The following is a 21,129-nucleotide window of genomic DNA, read 5'->3' as shown; positions in this document are numbered from 1 at the left end:
CTTCATATAAAGGTGAAAAACAGTGCCATGAATAAAAGAACGTGCTTATCACATGTTTAGTAAATGAATGAAAACCACAGTCCTTGTCACCAAGAAAGTCACATTTCAAGCCGGTACATAGAGGGATGCCTGGAGGTGAAACTAGGATCCAGAAGCAGGTGGACTTTGACCCTCAGGGGGCAGAGCTGGTCCAGAGGTGGCAGTCTAGTGCACGTATGACACCCAGGCAATGTGTTTTGTACATAAACTAGCCTAGCTTATCATCATCCTGTGGTGTCCATAGCTCACCCTTCTTGTTATATGTGATGGAGGAAATCAGGACCAATTAGTCAATGAGGTACCAAAGGGTAAAACTATAATCAAAGACTGTAATGGAGCAGACAGTGGAATCAAGCTATTCCAAAAGCATAAAATGTTAGACTATCAGCCTCAAGAGGTAAAGGGATGGGCCAGCAGGTCATACAGTGCATTAGTGGCAGCGCAGATTCTAGAATTCAGACTTCCTGACTCCCCATTCAAACACGTTTCTAGAACTTAACAAATGAAAATACAGTTGTAGGCAACAAAACTGAACTTTCACTTTCCATAGTTTTCTAGCTCTCTTTAATCTGTCACTGGAAATCTGTAAACTTAACTTTTACTCTCTGACTTTTTTTTAAACTTAAGCATTTTCTGCCAGAAAACAAACAAAAATCCCCAGGTTATTCCCTGTTTTAAGTGGAAATGAAAACAGAAAAAACGATTATGTAAATTTAAATCTCTTTTTTTGTCGTTCCAATTGCAAAATGCAATTTAAAACACAGTGATAGGCATTTGTCAAAACTCATCACATTGTACACTTATGTACCATATAAAAAAAAAATTTCTTTCTCTTTCCCGTCCTAGTTCTATATTCTAATTTGATAGAAATCTGGCTGATCAAGCAAGATGGTAGATTCAGCCTGTATCTTACATGCCTGAGCCATTCTAAAGAAAAAAAGATTCTCAAAATACCTTGAAGAAAATGTTAATAGTCATTAATTCTGGGTTGCAGGAACCCGATGTATGTTATATTAGTATTTACATTATTCTCTACTTTTTTAAAAATTGTTTTAAGCTAACCAACCTTGAGATCAGGGGTTCCCAACTTTTCCAAGAGGAGGAACTGGCCTTGGTTTCCCTAGATCCTTAGGATTTAGAGGATTAAGAGGATGGAGTCCTCACAGTGAACCGTCCAGTGAAAATTATGGGAAACTTCAGAGAAGAGGCCATGGGGGCATCAACCATGGTGGAACGCACCTGAGTAGAATCTGAAACTCCACCCTCAGATTCAAACAAATGGCTGAGTATCTCTGTCTTAGCAGCAGAATCCTGCAACTCCCATACAAAACCATCCCAAAGAAATTCTCCTTGTCCCTAACTTCAGGCTCTTGGGGCTGGCCAAATAGCCAGCGGTGTGACCTTAGGTCCATGAGGTGACCTCTCTGGTCCCGAATGTCCTGACCTGCAACATTTGAAGTTCTATTTTCTAAATGTTTTTACTCTAATACTAATTTCGTGAGACAACTGAGCTATTTAAATTTCAGGTGTGTAAGTCATTCCAGCAGGCTCTGAGCAAGGCGGTTCAGGGATAATTGTGACCCAGCGTGTGTCACTCAGAGTTAGGTGAGTCACTCTCCAGCTGCCTCTCAATTCCCACGGTTTCGAGCCGGGGATGGTGCCTGGGCACTGAAATCAATTTTGCTTTGTAGTTCTGGCTTGAGGGGACTGCGGCCTTGACCTTTCCTGACTCATGCATCCTGTGCTTGAAGTATGATTATAATTTCACTGACCTGTGCTGGCCCAGAAGAAAGGGAGTCAAGAGTTCTTAAAGAATAGGAAATCTCGTACTCAGTATTAAACTTTCTGCTTTTGCTCCTCATCTGAAGCTTAAAGTTTTTTATTTGTGAATACGTTTAATTTGTCTTGGAGTCCCCAAAAGACAGGGCAAGAAAGAACATTAGACCCTGTTGATACGAACACCTGCTACCACTACCACTATTTTAGAGAATGAATGAATGGATGGATGGATGGATGGATGGATGGAGACATACAGAGGGGAAACCACTGGCCTAAAAACCACACAACTAGTGAGAATTTCCTGTGGTGATGACATGGTGTCTTCTGTATTGAATAAAAGGGGGAAAATTATAAAACTATTCAAACTACAAGCTGACATTTTATGATAATTAAGACAAATGAAGGGAATTCGCCCCAGTCTTGATTCCACCAAATTCTCCCCACTCCATTGCCACCACCATCTGGGCTTGGACTACTGTCAGAGCTCCTAACTGCCTGTCCCCCTCCCTCTCGCCCTGCTCCAGCCCAGTCTACACATAGGAAATCACAAGGCTTTTTTTAAGTGAAAACTGATGGCGCTACAACTCTTCAGTATTTTCTTTCAGGAAGCCTTGTTCTTTCCCTTCACAGCACCTTCCACAATGGCAACTGTACATTTTATTTGTTCAACATCTGCCCAAACCCCCTCGACAAACTCCAGGGTGAGAGAGATTGTGAAGTTTTTGTTTGTCCTTGTATCCCTGGCACCTGGGCAACCAATTAATACTGATTGAATAAATTACTACTAACGATTAGTCTGAGCGCAGCACTGAACCAATACGTTAAGGGCTAACGTTCTCTGTTTTTATACCAAAAATCACCAGGGAATTTCCACAGGTAGGCAAGGAACAGTAATCTAAGAAGCCAGAGAAGGAAGGAAACAAAAGGTTTCTCTGCTGTGTCATTCTCTAGGCAAGGACGCTGGCCCAAAGGTCCTGTGCCTTGAGATGTCATGTCATAGTGTCACCTGACATTCAGATCAAAGGCAGACTCTGCTTTGTGCAGAGGACACAGATCAAGGTTCCTCTGACTTGCAGGGAGCTCTATCTATCACAAGATTAGATCAACTTGGAAAGTCCACCAAGATAACAGCCGTTGCCATTTGATGGGCACCTATTGGTACAAAGTGCTTTGTCTATATTAACCCATTTAATCCTCCCCATATCCCAATGCAATAAGGGTTTATTATCCTGAATTTGGAGTTGAGGAAATTAAGACTCAGAGAGATTAACTTGCCTGAACTCACACAGCTGGTAAACAAGAGAACTGGGATATGAACCCACGCACAGTCCATTCTCCTTCATTATGTCCCATTGTCCTTCAGTGTTGGTGTTTGGCTTTCACATATTTTGACCACCAACAGAAATACTGCTCATTTGTAACAGGTAAGGATGACAGGATACAGAGGTGCAGGAAGCTTGGTGGATACAGAACACCTGTGCTTTAGAACTGCTTTCTCCACTGTCACAGCATATTAGAAGGGGACAGAAACCTAGGATCATTAAGACCCTCACTATTCAAAGAGTGGTCCATGTACTGGCAGCACCAGTATCACCTGGGAGCTGGTTAGAGATGCAGCATCTCAGGACACACCAAGGCCTGCTGGATCAGAATCTGCATTTTAACACAAATCCAAATGGACTGGATGCAGTTCAAGTTTGAGAAGCACTGGTGTAGACCAGGAGTTCTCAACCCACTTGCCCTTTAGAATCACGTGGGGAATTTAAAGCATACCAGGACCTGAGCTGGAATCCCTGGCAGTAGGGCAGGGATTCTGTGCCCTTTTTCATGCTTCCCAGAAGAGTCCAATAGGCAGCCAGAGTTGGGAAACACCAATCTAGCTCAACTCCACTGCCTTCTTTTCTTTTCTTTTCCCCTTGTTTTTATATTACAGTTAAAACAAGTGAAGTGACCCACCAAGCATGATGAAAAGAGCGTGGACTTGAGAGGTTAAACAGAGCAAGATTTGCATCCTGATTCTGCCACTTATTACCAGTGAGGCTTTAGGCAAAACACTAGTCTCCCTGGATCTCAGTTTCCACATTTATAAAATGCAAATAATAATGCCCACCTTAGAGGGTCACTGTGAGAAATACAGGCAAAGCGCAAAGGATGGAACGTTTGCGCTTGCGCGTAGTAGGACCCTGATAACTGGCAGGTACTCTGACCACCCAAGTCAGATCAACCCAGGCAGCAGCAGATGGCTGTCTGAGGAGTTAAAAGCCGAAACATTGCAATTCTTTCCCCCAGCATATTCTCCAAGCGTGGAGCCAAACTTTCATAAGCAAGTGATGATGAAAAGATGCAGAGGAAGTGGTTGAAAGTGAGGTCCATAGGAAAGGAAGTCAAAGGCGGTCTCCTTTTCCACATGCCTCCACTGTCCCCGTGCCCCGCCCCAGCCCCTGCATCTAGTCCCACTCTGTCGCTTCCTGCCCCAGCTTGCTACCCTGACTGGAGAACCAGCTTGTACCAGTGGTCAAAGATATATAATCACTGAGGGTTTTTTTTAAATATGCAAACAAAAAACCATTTTTCATACTGCATGTTGATCTATATTTACTGGAACGGTTGAATTAACACAGGTAGAAATAGCTCCTTTGACTGAAACTCTATAAGAAAACACAAAATGTGGCTTTGCATCTTCACCTGAGAAAAGTCCAGGGCTCAAAGGGTGTGAGAAAGAAAAGAGGTGTTCTCAATCTTCTTTTAGCAGTTTTTTTTTTAAAACGTTTTTTGGGGTGGTACAATTAGTTAACATAAAATTACCATTCCAACCATTTTGAAGTGCACAATTCAGTGGTATTAAGTACACTCGCATAGTTATGAATCCTTTAACAGTTTTATTCTTATACTTCCTTCCTCTTTTTCCTGCACACACCTACACACATGCATACACAGTATCTGCATAATTTTGTGGCTCTGAAACCTTTCACATGTAAAATTAGAAATGATCTGCAAAGGGATTTCAGGGCAACATGCATTTTCTTCTCCTTGGGAGGAAATTGATTTAGTGAGTGACAACCATGTGTCAGGTGCTTTCACATACTTTATTCATAACAACCCCATAAGGGAGGGAGGGGGTGTTACCCCTGTTCTTTACAGATGAGGAAATGGGGAAACTGAGGCTCAAGGAGGTAAACTAGTGTGTGCACAGCCAGAGAGAGAGAAAGGACTACAGCCAGCCTTCACACCCATGTCTGTGGAATTCCAGAGGCTATGCTCTTTTTCCCTTTTTCTTAAGAAAACTGTTTTCTTCTTATAGAAGTAATATATGAGTTATTATTTTAAGAAAACAGAAAAATGTAAAGAAAAAATAAAAATCACTAACAAATAGTCACTGATGCATATTGAGGTCTTCTTGTCCAATTCTTTCCATATTCCAGGTCATTTACTTCCATGATGTCCCATTTAAAGTGGGACAGGAGAGGGGGGTGGCACAGGGATATGACAGAGAACTTTCATGTGTTTTGTCTCTATAGATGTAGGTGCTGCTTGGATCTTTTACAACAAAATGTATTCACATATTAGTTACATAGTAAAAGAATAGAAAATAATTGGAAGTAAAATCCAGAGAAAGAAAAAGAATGTGTTGATCAAAAAGGGAGCATTGTCAACCCTAGAAATATTTAAAAAGGAGAGTCCAAGAGGCAACAATTGGCTCATAATAAGAACAATAAGGCTTAAGCTGGCAGGAATGTTTCTAATATGAAGACAGATACAACAGGCTTTCAAAGCAGGATGCCATCAACCTCCCCTGTCACCCGGCCAGCTCCTCGTAGTTTGGGGTCTAATTCTGTGCCTGCCAGACCACTTTCTGAATAGAATTTAACTTCCCATGTAGCTTGCTTACGGGGTAAGAATGTTCTGGGTAGACTACTGTCAATATTCCAACTATCTGACAGGCCTTTCTGCTAATTAAATTCATCGGTTTTCAAATATTTCTTCATTCAGATATTTCTTCATGGTCAGTCAGCATCACTAAATTATGTCAAATCAGGAAACTGCCTGGGTTCCAAGTTCCAAAATTTAGAAATTTGATATATCTGAATCCATAAGTCTGGACTCTGGATCACAGGAAAGGACAATGTAATGCCATTTCATGGAGGACTTTCTAGGGTGAGGAGCAAGGGAACTACAGCAGCCGTCCCTGCTCTTACACGCCCAGCATGTATGTCCCAGAGAATGCCACGACGGCACCGTTGTTAACATGCCTCGTGCCACGTGTTGGGGTAGGGCCAATCTTGCGACATTTAACGGCAGTGCGATGTGGCGGTGGGATGGGGAGACCCTGAGGAGACAGTCAGCCACAGACACTAGGGGGAACCCCCATCCAGCAAGCAAAAGGTCGTATCTGGCTCAGGCGGTAGCAGAAGACGCTGCCAGTCTCAGCAAACAGTCGGCCACAGTGAACGCGGGCAGGAGCGAGGCGTGGTGAGGGCTGAGAAGAGCGGTGGTAGAAGGCTCCCTGCCTCTCACTGTTCAGAGTAAGGGATCCAGGCAGGTAGTGACTTCAGGTGAGTCCGTCTGCAGGCATCAACTCCTGGTACCTAGTCACTAGGCTAGGTTTCTTTCACTCATTCATTCAACAAATGTTTACCACATTCCTCCATGGGACTCACGCGCCTATACACCTAGCTGTGTGCGCCAAGGATACACGGACTGACTGCTCTTTACTTGGCCCATTTCTCGGGGTTGTGTCGTCAGCAAGAAACCTTGAGAGATGAGGTCATGTTTCCCTTGGGACACAGAACAGCCTTGCATACTGCTGACTATCAAAGTCATGAATTTCCCAAGCTTCGTGTCCTTCACCCAGAGCACAGCTCTCTGTGCACGTCCACTCCATCTGGCCCAGGTCGTGTCTCCCCCTTGAGAGCAGGGGGCAAGGGCAACCTGGTGCAAACACGCTGCTTGCTGCCCTGGGAGGAATAAAGTCCTTTGTTTCCGACCTTGGTGTCTCAGGTCTCCCGCCAGCACCCATGGAAGAGTAAAAGGCTAACTTGCTAGCTTGTAAGCAGGGTAGAATCAAATTCCAGACCTGACAGCACCTAGGGTGTGCTGGGCCCCATGCTGGGCCTTGAGGGCAAAGCAGTGCACAAAACCAGCCTGGCGCTTGTTGTCATGGAATGTACGTGCAACGGGGGGTGGGGGGGGGACGAACAACAGATGAGAAACCAAACAAGAAAATATGAGAAGCATTCGGCGGAGAACAGGAATGGGATAATGTGCTAAACGTGACCAAATGGCTGCTTTAGATCAAATGGCCAAGGAATGCAAATGAATGCAAAACCACCTGGAGGGAAGTATCACAGCAAGAAGAGAAGAGCAGGTGCAGACGGCCTGCCTGAGGCAGAACCAGCTAGTGAGGCCGGAGCAAGGTGGATGCGGGGAGATGGTTTGAGGGGAGGTCAGTGGGGAGCTAGATTCTTGCCCCATGAGGCCAAAGCTAGGGGTTGAATTTCCTTCCAGGTGCAAGAGGAAACCACTGGAGAATTTTAAGAAGGATTTAGATTTTTAAAACTAGCTCTAGCTACTTAGTGAAGAAACATGAGTGTAGTGGGCAGGTACGGAAGCATTTAGGAAGCTATTGCATTAGTCCAGGGGCAACATGATTTTGGCTTGGACAAGGATGGGAGAGCGAAAGAGAAGTGGGCACATGAGGGGCCATGTTTTAAAGGTAGAGTTGACAGAAGTTGCTAAATGACTGGATGCAGAGACGGGGTGGGAAGGCGGTTATAGGAATAAGAAAACGGGAAGAGCCGAGATGGTCACTTCTAGGTTTTTACCCTCAGTAGCTAGGGAAGTTCCACTTATTGAGATGAAAGAGATGGAGGAAAGAGCCAGTTCAGGGGAGAAATCCAGAAAGAGAGTATGGCTGAAGGCAGCAAGCAGACAGTTGTTTATCTGAATCTGGAGTTGTGAGGGAGGCCAGGCTGGAGGTACCATTTGGGGCCATCCCCATCTCTAGGGTATCTGAGCTGCAGGGCAGGGTGAGAAGACCTGGGGGATAATATGGAGAGAAAAGAGAGACAGACTCAGGCCCCTATCCCAGGACTGCCAACCTCATAAGAGGTGACATGAGGAACCAGAGCATGGAAATGAGACTTCTAGGAGTGGCTGTCAAAGTGAGGGGAAATCCTAGAGAATGTGGTGTCACAAACCCCCCAGGAGAATACCGGGTTCAGGTAGAACACAGGGGTCGGCTGTGGAACGCTGCTGAGAAGACCGTGCGACTGCCTTTCCCTGAGAGCCAAGCCCTACGTCCTGCTCTAGTTACTGGCGACTCGGGTCCTGGGACAGTGATATCAAGTAAGGGGCACAGTGCAGCTCAGAAGGCAGAGTTTCCATTACACCAGACAAGGGCGTGGCTTCTGCCGCCAACAGGAAGAGTTGTCCCGTCCACAGTGTGACACGCTGGCCGTCCCTCCACCTAGCCAACCCACCCTCTCACCTGTCCCCTGAGGGCCTGGAGGGAGGGCGTGCCACTAGATATGCACTTTTCTTTCCCTTACCTTTCTCATCTTTCCAGCTATGCTAATGCCTCTCACCCTTGGAGGCCTAACTTATTTCTCCTCGTTCAATACACATCCATAAATTGCTCTGTGATCCGTCCTGTGCTTTTACATCCTTGATAGAATTTAATCCTCACAAAACACTTTTAGGTGAGTATTATCATCCTCATTAATAAATAAAGAGATGCTCAGAGAGGCTAAGTAACTTGTTCAAAGTCACAAGCTTGCAAGTGGTGAAAATGAGATTCAAACCCAGGACTCTAGCCCTTCCAACAGCCTGGCCAGCCTGCAGATGAGGCTAAGATAGGGACTCTGCAGTCTAGCAGAAATCTGAAAGCAAAAGACGAAGAGGCAAATTACAGTAACACAAAATATGCAACTACAACTACATAAACTATATCATTACAATGCAAATTAAGGTAAGAGGACATACGGAATTGCTATGGAGTTCAAAGGGGGATCAGAAACTGCTTCTTGGGGAGGAGGTAGTGTGTGCAATGGGCCTTGAGAGTTGGACAGGACTTTGCAGGGCTGAGGCTATCTGGAGGATGTGAAAGGAGAAAGGGGCAGTCTCTCCCTGACCAAGCCCAATCAACTCAGTGCCTGGGTCCAGCCTTGCCCACCTCACCATCCCCTTTGCACGGTTTTCCATCTCTTACATTTCCTTTCTCCCTACATCCCCAGCACCTAACCCAAGGCCACATACGTAGAAGGTGCCTAGTGAATATTTGTTGAGTTCAACAGTATCCTGTCTGGTCTCCTAATTCTAGTCTCTCCTTTCTCCAATACATCCCCATACTTGCTAAATTCCATGGCCAACCCACAGTTAAACCTACTCCTTCTAGATAATTTCCTGGCCCATAGTTCCTGGAAATCTCCATTCGAATCCCCAATAATTCACACACACACAAACTAACAAAAGGGGCCACAGCTGACATGACCCAATCCAAGGCATGCCGTTCACTGGCTGAGTTCAATCAGCTAGATTCTCTTGATAGAATGGAAGGCAGTCAGTGGTGGGCCCTGGAACCACACGGCCCTGGGATCCCAGTCGGGGCTCCACCAGGTTGAGGGAACAGGCACCAGCAAGGAAAGCACAAACGTGGGAACAAGAGGTCCTGAGACGTGGAGGGAGGCAGGTTATTTTCAAAATCTTTTATTATGTAAATTTTCAAAAGAAGGAAGGGTGAATAATGACCCATCACCAACTTCAACAATTATCAACTCTTGGTCAATAATGCTTCATCTATACCCTCACCTACATCCACATGTGTATTTTTCAAATCAAATCCCAGGCATTATGTCATTTCATCTCTCTATGTATATTTCACTATAGAATAACTAAAGATTAGGACTTTAAAGTATATGACAATGGCTTTAAACTATATGACAATACTGATATCGCACCTATAAAAAGTAGTAATAAGTCCTTAATATAATCAAATGCCCAATTAATGTTTATATTTCTCTGATTGATGTATACTCTGAATTGGGATCCTTTGTTTGCATTGGGATCCATGTAAGATCCTTACATTGCTACTGATGAAAGGTTACATCACTTTTAATCTATAGATTCTCCTTCCATCTCTCCTTTCCATGAAATTATTTATTCAAGAACCCAGGTTTCCATAAACAAGAGGAAAAGACAACCCTCAGAATGGGAGAAAATATTTGCAAACGAAGCAACAGACAAAGGATTAATCTCCAAAACATACAAGCAGTTCATGCAGCTCAATATCAAAAAAACAAACAACCCAATCCAAAAATGGGCAGAAGACCTAAATAGACATTTCTCCAAAGAAGATACACAGATTGCCAACAAACACATGAAAGGATGCTCAACATCACTAATCATTAGAGAAATGCAAATCAAAACTACAATGAGGTATCATCTCACACCAGTCAGAATGGCCATCATCAAAAAATCTACAAACAATAAATGCTGGAGAGGGTGTGGAGAAAAAGGAACCCTCTTGCACTGTTGGTGGGAATGTAAATTGATACAGCCACTGTATCAGAGAACAGTATGGAGGTTCCTCAGAAAACTAAAAATAGAACTACCACATGACCCAGCAATCCCACTACCGGGCATATACCCAGAGAAAACCATAATTCAAAAAGAGTCATGTACCACAATGTTCATTGCAGCTCTATTTACAATAGCCAGGACATGAAAGCAACCTAAGTGTCCATCGACAGATGAATGGATAAAGAAGATATGGCACATATATACAATGGAATATTACTCAGCCATGAAAAGAAACGAAATTGAGTTATTTGTAGTGAGGTGGATGGACCTAGAGTCTGTCATACAGAGTGAAGTAAGTCAGAAAGAGAAAAACAAATACCGTATGCTTACACATATATATGGAATCTAAAAAAAAAAAAAATGGTTCTGATGAACCTAGGGGCAGGACAGGAATAAAGATGCTGACGTAGACAATGGACTTGAGGACACGGGGAGGGGGCAGGGTAAGCTGGGATAAAGTGAGAGAGTAGCATTGACATATACACACACATATTTGCGTGTTTTACACAAATGTAAAATAGATAGCTAGTGGGAAGCAGCTGCATAGCACAGGGAGATCAGCTTGGTGCTTTGTGACCACCTAGAGGGGTGGAATAGGGAGGGGGGGGAGGGAGATGCAAGAGGGAGGGGATATGGGGATATATGTATGCATATAGCTGATTCACCTTGTTATACAGCAGAAACTAACACAACATTGTAAAGCAATTATACTCCAAGAAAGATGTTAAAAAAAAAACGAAAAACCCAGGTTTCCTACAACAGAGTTTCCTATAGTTTCATTACATCCCCAGAATATCATTTAACATATTCCTCTGTCCTCTGTATTTCCTTTCAATGACTAGTTAAGACAAGAGTCTTGATGAGATTCATATTTGATTTCTTTTCTATTTTTCAACAAGCCTGCTTCATAGGTGGTGGGGGTATTGTGTACTTCCATAACAGGAAGGACAAAATAACCTGTCTTCCTCCTTCTCTCTCCCTCTCCCTCTCTCCCTCCCAGTTTCTCTCTCTCTATTTAGGTGATGTTATCAGCCACTGATGGCCCGTATTCATTTATTAGGGAATTACAGAATGATAATCCAAATCTATTATTCCTTCTTTATTGACTGGAAAACTTCTATAATAAGAAACTTCCCTCTTTTCAACTATTTGGTTACCCTAAGGTACACTTTACAAGGGAAAGGAAAGATAAATGCTTGATTATTTTCCTTCATCAATTTCCAAAATAATGAGGTAATTTCTTAGCATCCTCCAAAAGTAACCAGTGAAGAAATAGTTTTTTAAAACATCATTATGAATCATGGATTTAAACATTTTTTTAATGTATTTCAGTCCATTGTAGTTATTATCTTTATTGATAATCATATCATTCTATCTTGGCCTAGTGAATGTTTATGCAGCTTGGTTTCTGGGTCCTTTTGATATGACCATAGATAGCAGTCTTTGATGTTCCAGGCTTTTCCTGTCCTCAACCTAGAATCAACTATGTCTCCAAGGAAACTTGGTTTCTTTTAGTGGAAAATAATAATTCAAGATCACAGTCTAATGTTTATTGCAGTATTATTTACAATAGCCAAAACATGGAAATAACCTAAATGTCCATCGATGGATGAACGGATAAAGAAGATGTGGTATATATACACAATGGAATATTATTCAGCCATGAAAAAGAGTGAAAATTTTGCCATTTGTGACAACGTGGATAGACCTAGAGGGTATTATGCTAAGTAAAATAAGTCAGACAGAGAAAGACAAATACTATATGATCTCACTTATGATGTGGAATCTAAAAAAGAAAACAAAAATTTAAAAACTAAGCTCAAAGATACAGAGAACAGATTTGTGGTTGCCAGACGCAGGGGTTGGGGGTGGGCAAAATGGGTGAAGGGGGTCAAAAGTCACAAAATAAATAAGTCATGGGAAGTAATCTACAGCACAGTGACTATAGTTAATAATACTGTATTACGTATTTGAAAGTTACTAAGAGAGTAAATCTTAAAAGTTCTTATCACAAGAAAAAAAATTTTTATAACTGTGGTGACGAATGTCAGAGTTATTGCAGTGATCATTTTGCAATATCAAAACATTACTTTGTATACCTAAAACTAATATAATGTATGTAATTATACCTCAATTTCCCAAAAAAAGCTAAAACATTTTGAAAACAATCACAGTCTAGGCATTAGGAGCATTCCCTTTATTCTTGAACCAGTTTGAAAGGATTTCCTGCCTTATACCTAAATAGACTTTAACTAGACTTCTCAATGCTTCCACCAAAGTAAATCACAAAGAAGCAAATCTAATCACAAAAGTCTGATTTAAAATCTCCCCTTGTTTTAGACAAGTGTGCCAAAACAATTCAATGGGGGAAAATAGCTTTTTCAACAAATGGTGCTGGGATCATTGGATATGTACATGCAAAATAATTAAGTTGGATCCCTACCTCACACCATGCATTACAGTTCACTCAAGATGGATCAAAGACCTAAATGTAAGAGTGAAAATTATAAAACTCTTAGAAGAAAACCTAGGTGTAAATCCTTATAACCTTGGGTTAGGCGACTGTTTCTTAGCTATGACAGCAAAAGCACAAGCCACAAAAGAAAACTGAGGTAAACTGGACACCATCAAAATTTAAAACATTTGTGGGACTTCCCTGGTGGTCCAGTGGTAAACAGTCCGCCTTCCAATGCAGGGGACATGGGTTTGACCCCTAGTAATGGAACTAAGATCCCACATGCCACAGGGCAACTAAGCCCATGTGCCACGACTAGAGAGAGAAAACCTCATGCCACAACTGGAGAGACGCCCACGCACTTCAACAAAGAGCCCGCATGAGGCAACAACAGCAACAAAAGATCCCGCATGCCACAACAAAGACCCGACACAGCCAAAATAATAATAATAATAATAATTAAAAAAATTTTTTTAAGTTAAAACATTTGTGCTTCAAAGAACACCATCAAGAAGAGAGTGAAAGACAGCCCACAAGTTTTTGTAAATCATATATCTAATAAGCGTCTAGTATTCAAAATATATAAAGAATTCTTACAACTCAACAAAAAGACAACCCAAATTTAAAAATTGACAAAGTCATTTCTCCAAAGAAGATAGACAAACAGTCTATAAGCACATGAAAAGATGCTCAGCATCATTAGCCATCAAAGAAATGTAAACCAGCACTATTTATAATAGCCAAGACACAGACGCAACCTAAATGTCCATCATATATATATATACATATATATGTATATATATATGTATATATATATAATGGAATATTACTCAGCCGTAAAAAAGAATGAAATATTGCCATATGCATCAACATGGATGGACCTAGAGAATATCAAACTAAGTGAAGTAAGTCAGACAGAGAAAGACAAATATTATATATCATTTATATGTGGAATCTAAAAATTAATACAAATGAATTTATTTACAAAACAGAAACAGACTCACAGACATAGAAAACAAACTTATGGTTACCGAAGGGGGAAGGGGAGAAGGGTTAAATTAGGAGTATAGGATTAAAGATATACACTACTATATATAAAATAGATAAACAGCAAGGATTTACTGTATAGCACAGGGAACTATATTCAATATCTTGTAACAACCTATAATAGAAAAGAATCTGGCATTATATATGTATATATATATAACTGAATCACTTTGCTGTACATCTGAAACTAACACAAAATTGTAAATCAACTATACTTCAATTAAAAAAAAGAAAGGAATGCAAACCAAATTCACAAATCATTTCACACCTCCTAAGATGGCTATAATAAAAATGACAGATACTAACAAGTATTGATGAGGATGTGAAGAAATTGGAAATCTCATATACTGATGATAGGCAGTTCTCCAAAATAAACATAGTGTCACATGACCCAGCAATTCTATTCCTAGGTATATATCCAAGAGAAATGAAAACATATATCCACACAAAAACTTGTACATGAATGTTCATAGTAGCATTATCCATTATAGTGAAAAAATGGAACAAACCTAAACATACATCAACTGATGAATGAATAAATAAAATTTGGTATATCCCTATAGTGGACTATTATTCATCAATATAAAGAAGTAAAGTACTAATACAAGCCATAACATAGATGAACCTTGAAAACACTATGCCACGTGAAAGAAGCCAGATATAAAAGGTCACATATTGTACAATTCCATAGATATATATATATACAGAATAGGCAAATCTACAGACGCAGAAATAAATTAACGGTTGCTTAGGTCTGGGGGGATTCAGAGGCAATAGACAGTGACTGCTAATGGGCATGAGGTTCTTTCTGGAGTGATGTAAATGTTCTAAAATTGATATTAGTGATGATCTCAAAACTCTGAATACATCAAAAACCATTGAATTGTATACATCAAGTGGGTGAACCATATGGAATATGAATTATATCTCAATAAAGCTGGTATATATATAGTTTTAAAATCTCTTCCTGATAATCTGATGCCTCCAGAACTTGAGGCAACATTCATTCATTCATTTATCTGTTTATTCAATACATATTTATTGGGCTTCTACTATTCAATCATTTATTTACTCAACAAATATGTATTGACCACATACGCTGTGCTAGGCACTGTTCTATACACGGAGGATCCCACAAAGCATATTAAAAGAGTTGCTTACATTCTTGCGGATGAAAACAGGCCATAAACAAAATAGGAGGAGCTTATACAGTGTAAACCATTGAAAGTAATTGATGCCAGGGAGAAAAATAAAGCCAGGAAGAGGGATGGTCAGCAGGGGAATAGAGAGGAGGGGTTGCAGTTATAAGCAAGGTGGGCAGGGAGAACCTCACTGAGAAGGTGACATTTGAGCAAAGATCTGAAGGAGGGAAGGGAGTGAACCATGCAGATAGTTGGAGGAAGAACATTCTAGGCAGGGAAAATAGCAAGTGCCGAGGCCCTGAGGTGGACATGCCTGGTGCGTTTGAGGAATATCTAGGGAGCAGAGTCAGTAAGAAGGAAAGTAGAGGATTCGAAGTTAGAGAAGTAAGGGGAGAGACAAACTCCGTTATTCTGTTGAGGTTGGGCATAGTGGAGTGTGCACATCCGAAAACAGCAGAAATTATTCTGGCCACTGGCTCCAAGCTCCATGCACATACGATATGCCTAGTTTCAAGATAAGGCTGCGATCACTGGTGTACTGGAGCTGACACACACCAGTGGTGACAGAATTTTTGAGGAATCTGGAGATTCAGTTGATAAACACAGCTCTTATTAAAAATTAAGTTATAGCAATTTATAATTAAATAAATTATACTAAAAACAAAAGTATTAAATACTGGCAACTTCCAAATTATTTTGCTACATCTAACTACTATCTAGGCTGTTACGGGTATTTATGTCTTTTGTATCTGTACAGTGGAAATGCTATAAAAGGTGAGCTCTGCCCTTCTATTCCCAAATCTGCATCACGCTAAGTGGTGTCACATTGGTAAGTTGAAACGGGCCATGGTAGGAGTAGTTACACCACAGAAATCGGCAAATGCTACAAATTGGGGCTTGATTTATTGTCTTATTATCTAGACATAAGGAAGTGAAGGAAAAAGCGTTAATAGTTCAGCTTTCACTTAAAAGTTTGTCACATTTAGGAATCCATTACATTGCAAACAGAACAAAAAAAGTGAGGAAATATTTTCCCAGGATTCAAAAGCTCTTACCCAATTCAGCAAAGAAGTCACTCATATCATTGATGACAATGAATGAACTAAGTGAAATTCTGACAAATGTCTTTGTTGCTTCACTTTAACCTTGACGATATCAACCAACATCCATGTCTTAACACACTCATTCGTCAATTTCAACCACAGGTTGGCCACAGATGGAAGAGTTCAGCAAAAAGCAATGAAAGCATTCTGAAGGAATCAAATGGCTATACAGAATTTACAATAGAGAGTTCTGTGTCTTTTTTTAATTTGTAAATTGTGCGCTATACAGGTCATTGACATCAGTAAGATTTATACTATGTGTGCATAATACATTCATTTTTGGAAAGCCGGTTATTAAACATTTACTGGCTACTAGCACACAATCCAGTTTCTTTTTTTTTTTTGGCTGCGTCGGGTCTTCGTTGCTGCGCATGGGCTTTCTCTAGTTGTGGCGAGCGGGGGCTATTCTTCGTTGCTTTGCACGGGCTTCTCATCATGGTGGCTTCTCTTGTTGTGGAGCACGGACTCTAGGCACGTGGGCTTCAGTAGTTGTGGCTCGCGGGCTCTAGAGCGCAGGCTTGGTAATTGTGGCTCACGGGCTTAGTTGCTCTGCGGCATGTGGGATCTTCCCGGACCAGGAATCGAACCCATGTCCCCTGCGCTGGCAGGCAGACTCTTAACCACTGCACCACCAGGGAAGTCCCACACTATCCAATTTCGAATCAGCTTTTACAGATCTTAGGGACCAGACAGAGGGGAGAGAGGCTGCTCAGCCAACCCTCAGAAAGGGATGGAGTTAATTCAAAATCATTCTGCTCTAGAATTCAGAGTCAGCCAGGCTGGAAACCAGGAATTCCTTTCGATTTATATGGATGATCAACTTATTTTTATTTATTTATTTATTTATTTATAAATTTATTTGTTTTATTTATTTATTTTTGGCTGCGTTGGGTCTTCATTGCTGCGCGCGGGCTTTCTCTACTTGCAGCGAGCGGGGGCTACCCTTCGTTGCGGCGCGCGGGCTTCTCATCGCGGTGGCTTCTCTTGTTGCGGAGCACAGGCTCTAGGGGCGTGGGCTTCAGTAGTTGTGGTGCACGGGCTCTAGAGCGCAGGCTCAGTAGTTGTGGCGCACGGGCTTAGTTGCTCCGCGGCATGTGGGATCTTCCCGGGCCAGGGCTCGAACCCGTGTCCCCTGCATTGGCAGGCAGATTCTTAACCACTGCGCCACCAGGGAAGCCCGGTCACCTTATTTAAGGTAGGTGAGTCTAGCTCTCCGTTCATGGTAGTGATCCAGCTTCCTTTTCAAACAAAATTGCTTACTGTACCAAAAAACGTCATTTTCAAAAAAATATTAAGTAAATGATAATACAGGTAACACACAGAAAGGGCAAAAATTCGGCCTGAATGACTGAGAACCCAGCCTCTGGAGGTGCACACGTGGGCTCAAATACAGACATCCCTAGTGACCGATGGGTTCGTCCTCGTCTGGCCAACGGGGGCGACACCTACTCCACAGGGATGTTGTGGCAGTCAGTGAGCTCACGGAAGCCCAGGGGCTGGCACAACCTGGCTGAGTAAAGATGGGCCCCAGGGAGGAGCCCGGTCTGGGCCTGGCCTCCTCCCTGATCCAAAGTAGGCACCGCCTTCAACTCACCCCCGCCCTCCTCCACCTCCCCCTGCTCCCCCCTCAATATGTGTCAAATGTAAACGTTCACACACACGCAGCATTTTTCCTTCTGTAATCACCTCCCCACAGCAGCCAGCACCCGCTCTCCATGACTCAGCATTCTGAGCCTAAAGTTGCTTTTTGCTCCTGTCCCTGGAGTTTCAGCTGGTTCCTGCAGCAGACCAGCTGCCCTGAGAGAGTGGAATAAAAACCCACCAGCACAGTTCATATATGAGTTTTGCTTTTTTACCTTTTTTTTAAACTCCCGGGGCGGGGGGCGGCCTCAAAGGTTTTTGAATTGGTAAAATAAACTTTAATAGATAAATACAGTGAAGCGTTGGTTGTGAGACTTTTCATCCCTAAGTATAGCTTCAGGGTGCATCAAACAGCTCGCGATGTAAATAAAAAGGCCTGATGCTTCTCCTGGGCGCGCAGGATAGAAAGCAGGGGCAGCCTCTGTCCTCCCGGCACCAACGGTTGCCCAGCGAGTGAGGGAGACCAGCTGTCACAGCGCAGCACACGGCGTGCTCTGTGGCTCTCCTTGCAAGGAATGAAGATTTGTCAAGTCTTCAAGTGACAGGCATTCACTGTCACAACAGTCACAGCCACCCTAGCCGGCACTGGTGCTGGACAGACTCCAAGGGCTGCCCTCCACTCCCCACCCTTCCGCAACTGCCCTGGGCCCTGGCAGGCTGACCTCTGGGTTTTGCATCCTCCTAACTGCCTTGCCCTTTGTCCTCCAGTTGGATTGGCCTTTGCGGGGCAGGGGCAGGAGATCAGAGCGGGGGAGGAGAGGGGTTCGGGGGTACGTATCCCCTCCACTCCTGCCCTGCAGGGCGGGCTGGCCCAGCCGCACTCCCGGCCAGAGCCCACAGTTGCCGTCCTGCCACCCTCGCCTGAGACTGCCAGCTGGCCCGCCCCATCAGGCCCAGGAATGGAACCGGCTTCCTGCAGGTACCATTCTGTCAGCGTCCCTGCCTCTGAACCACACCTGTGTCAATGGTCCCTTACACCCACCTCAGTTACCCAGCTGAGTGTCCCGCCCAGACCCGGACCGCCACCTGGTTACAGAGCGCTTCACACGTGCCAGGCTCTTCTCTGCATATTATATCCATTCACTCACCCAGTCCTCACAACAGCCCTCTGAGGCAGACACCAGTATTAGCCCTTTTTACAAAGGTGGAAGCTAAGGCACAGAGAGGTCAATTACTTGCCCAGCTTCACACAGTAGTAAGCAACAAGGCAGCATTCAGACCCAGGCAGGGCAGCGCCTGACGCTACTCTGTGTTAGGATGGGTAAGGGACCAGGGAAGTGGGTGTGTCTATTTTTGCTCCAGGGAGCACAGGTCCAGCCCTACGAAGTTTCTGGAGTCTGGGGTGTAGTTCAGAAACAAAAAGACCCTCCAGGCCCCTCCGGGGATCCCTCACTACCTCACAGCTCCTGGTATGGCCACATCATCAGGACTCAGGCACGACCTCTCTGCTCGTCCTGCCACCAGCAGCCCTGCTTCTCTCTGCTCACCTGCTCTCGTCCTCATTGCTTCTGTCTGCTGCCTTCCCTGTGTGTCCTTTAAAGTCCCCAAGAGAGGGTCTGATTGATGGGGAAGCCACCAGTGAGCCTGCCCCACTATAAAAGTCACCAGCCCGTCCCTGAGTCGGGAGCTGCATGTTTACCACAGCAGGATGGGCTCAGGGGAAAGACCTCCACAGCCCCAGGGCAGGATTGTTTCATGGCAGAGAAAACAGAGCCACACACAAGCAGGAGATCACACAGCCTGCTCCAGGGTGTTTCTGTGGCGGGTGAAGGACGTTCCCTCCCGGGCCTCCCAGCTATTCCAGAGCCTCTCCCCGGGGCAGGACACAGGGGCAGGATGGCCTGGGTGAGGGGACACTCAGCTTCCCGGGGCCCCCGCAGAGGCTCAGGCTCAGGGCCATGCCAAGTCCATCCCTGCAGGCGCCCACCCCTGCTCAGCAGCCAGAGCCAGGGTGGGACCACCTAGAACAGAAGGACAGAACCAGGCCAGGGACATGTAAGGAGCCGCTCAGGGCCCTCTCTGCCCTCGTGGGGCGTGGCAGATCCCTCGGTGCACACTCCTTGGGTGCCCTCCACTCCAGTCTCCCTCAGCTTCCCGGTCCCCAAACACACCCTGTTCACCACCCTCCATCTCCGCCCAAACCATTCCCGCCGCCCAGAAAGCCTTCCTCCACTGTCTCCCAGCAAACTCATTCCCACTCAACCTTTAAAAGACATTCTGGAGGGGCTTCCCTGGTGGCGCAGTGGTTGAGAATCTGCCTGCCAATGCAGGGGACACGGGTTCGAGCCCTGGTCTGGGAAGATCCCACATGCCGCGGAGCAACTAGGCCCGCGAGCCACAACTACTGAGCCTGCGCGTCTGGAGCCTGTGCTCTGCAACAAGAGAGGCCGCGATAGTGAGAGGCCTGCGCACCGCGATGAAGAGTGGCCCCCGCTTGCCGCAACTGGAGAAAGCCCTCGCACAGAAACGAAGACCCAACACAGCCAAAAATAAATAAATAAATAAATAAATAAATAAACCAAAAAAAAAAAAAAAAAGATATTCTGGAGAAAACCTCCCCAGATACCCCAAACTATATCAGATGTCCTATTGCCTCAAGAGCAAGGCCTGGGTCTGATTTCTTTTTGTATTTGGGGCCCTTCCCCAGATGAGGAACATTCTAGACGTTCCCTGCATGAGTATTAAAGAAATGAAGAGACAAGAGCAAAGGACATGATCAGAAAATAGGACGGGGACTGTTGTCCGCGCCCCTCCCCAGCAAGCAGAGCATGAGAAGAGGCTTCAGTGCCATGTATTTGGGGAAGTGATCCCAGGGGACAGGGCTGAGGTGCTGGGAGAGGGGAACAAGCGAGGAGGGAAGGCCAGCACGCGGGTGGAGGGCGGGCTAGCAGCTGGTCACCACTGTGGGCGTCTGGGGCACAGCGCCATGGGCACTTCTGAGGAGCTGTGTGGAGGGACCTCAGAACCGCCCAGCTGACAGATGGGGCCGGCGGGGGGCGGGGGGGTCCTCACCCTCCAGCTCCCATCCCCCAGGCATCGGAGGCTGCCCCACAGCAGGGTCAGTCCCTCGCACGTCCAGAAGGCAACCAGGAGACCAGCGTGTCCACACTGCAGAGTCAGGGAGATGTCAGGCAGAAAATGAAAGAGTCTCTGTGCAGCTAAAGTGAGAGCTGTCGGGCCACAGGTGCACAAAGCTGGCTGCCACAGCAGCGGCGATTGAAAGGAGCTGGGCCCAAAGATGTAGAGCATCCACACAGGTCTGTACAAGGAGTAGGGGATGTTAAGGCTGGAGAAAGAAGGTGAAGGTTATGTTACAGACGGCCTTGAACATCAGCCCAAGCATTAC

Source organism: Balaenoptera physalus (genome assembly GCF_965194825.1).
Source record: "Balaenoptera physalus genome assembly, chromosome: 4".
Classification (NCBI taxonomy): domain Eukaryota; kingdom Metazoa; phylum Chordata; class Mammalia; order Artiodactyla; family Balaenopteridae; genus Balaenoptera; species Balaenoptera physalus.
This window is presented reverse-complemented; position numbering follows the sequence as displayed.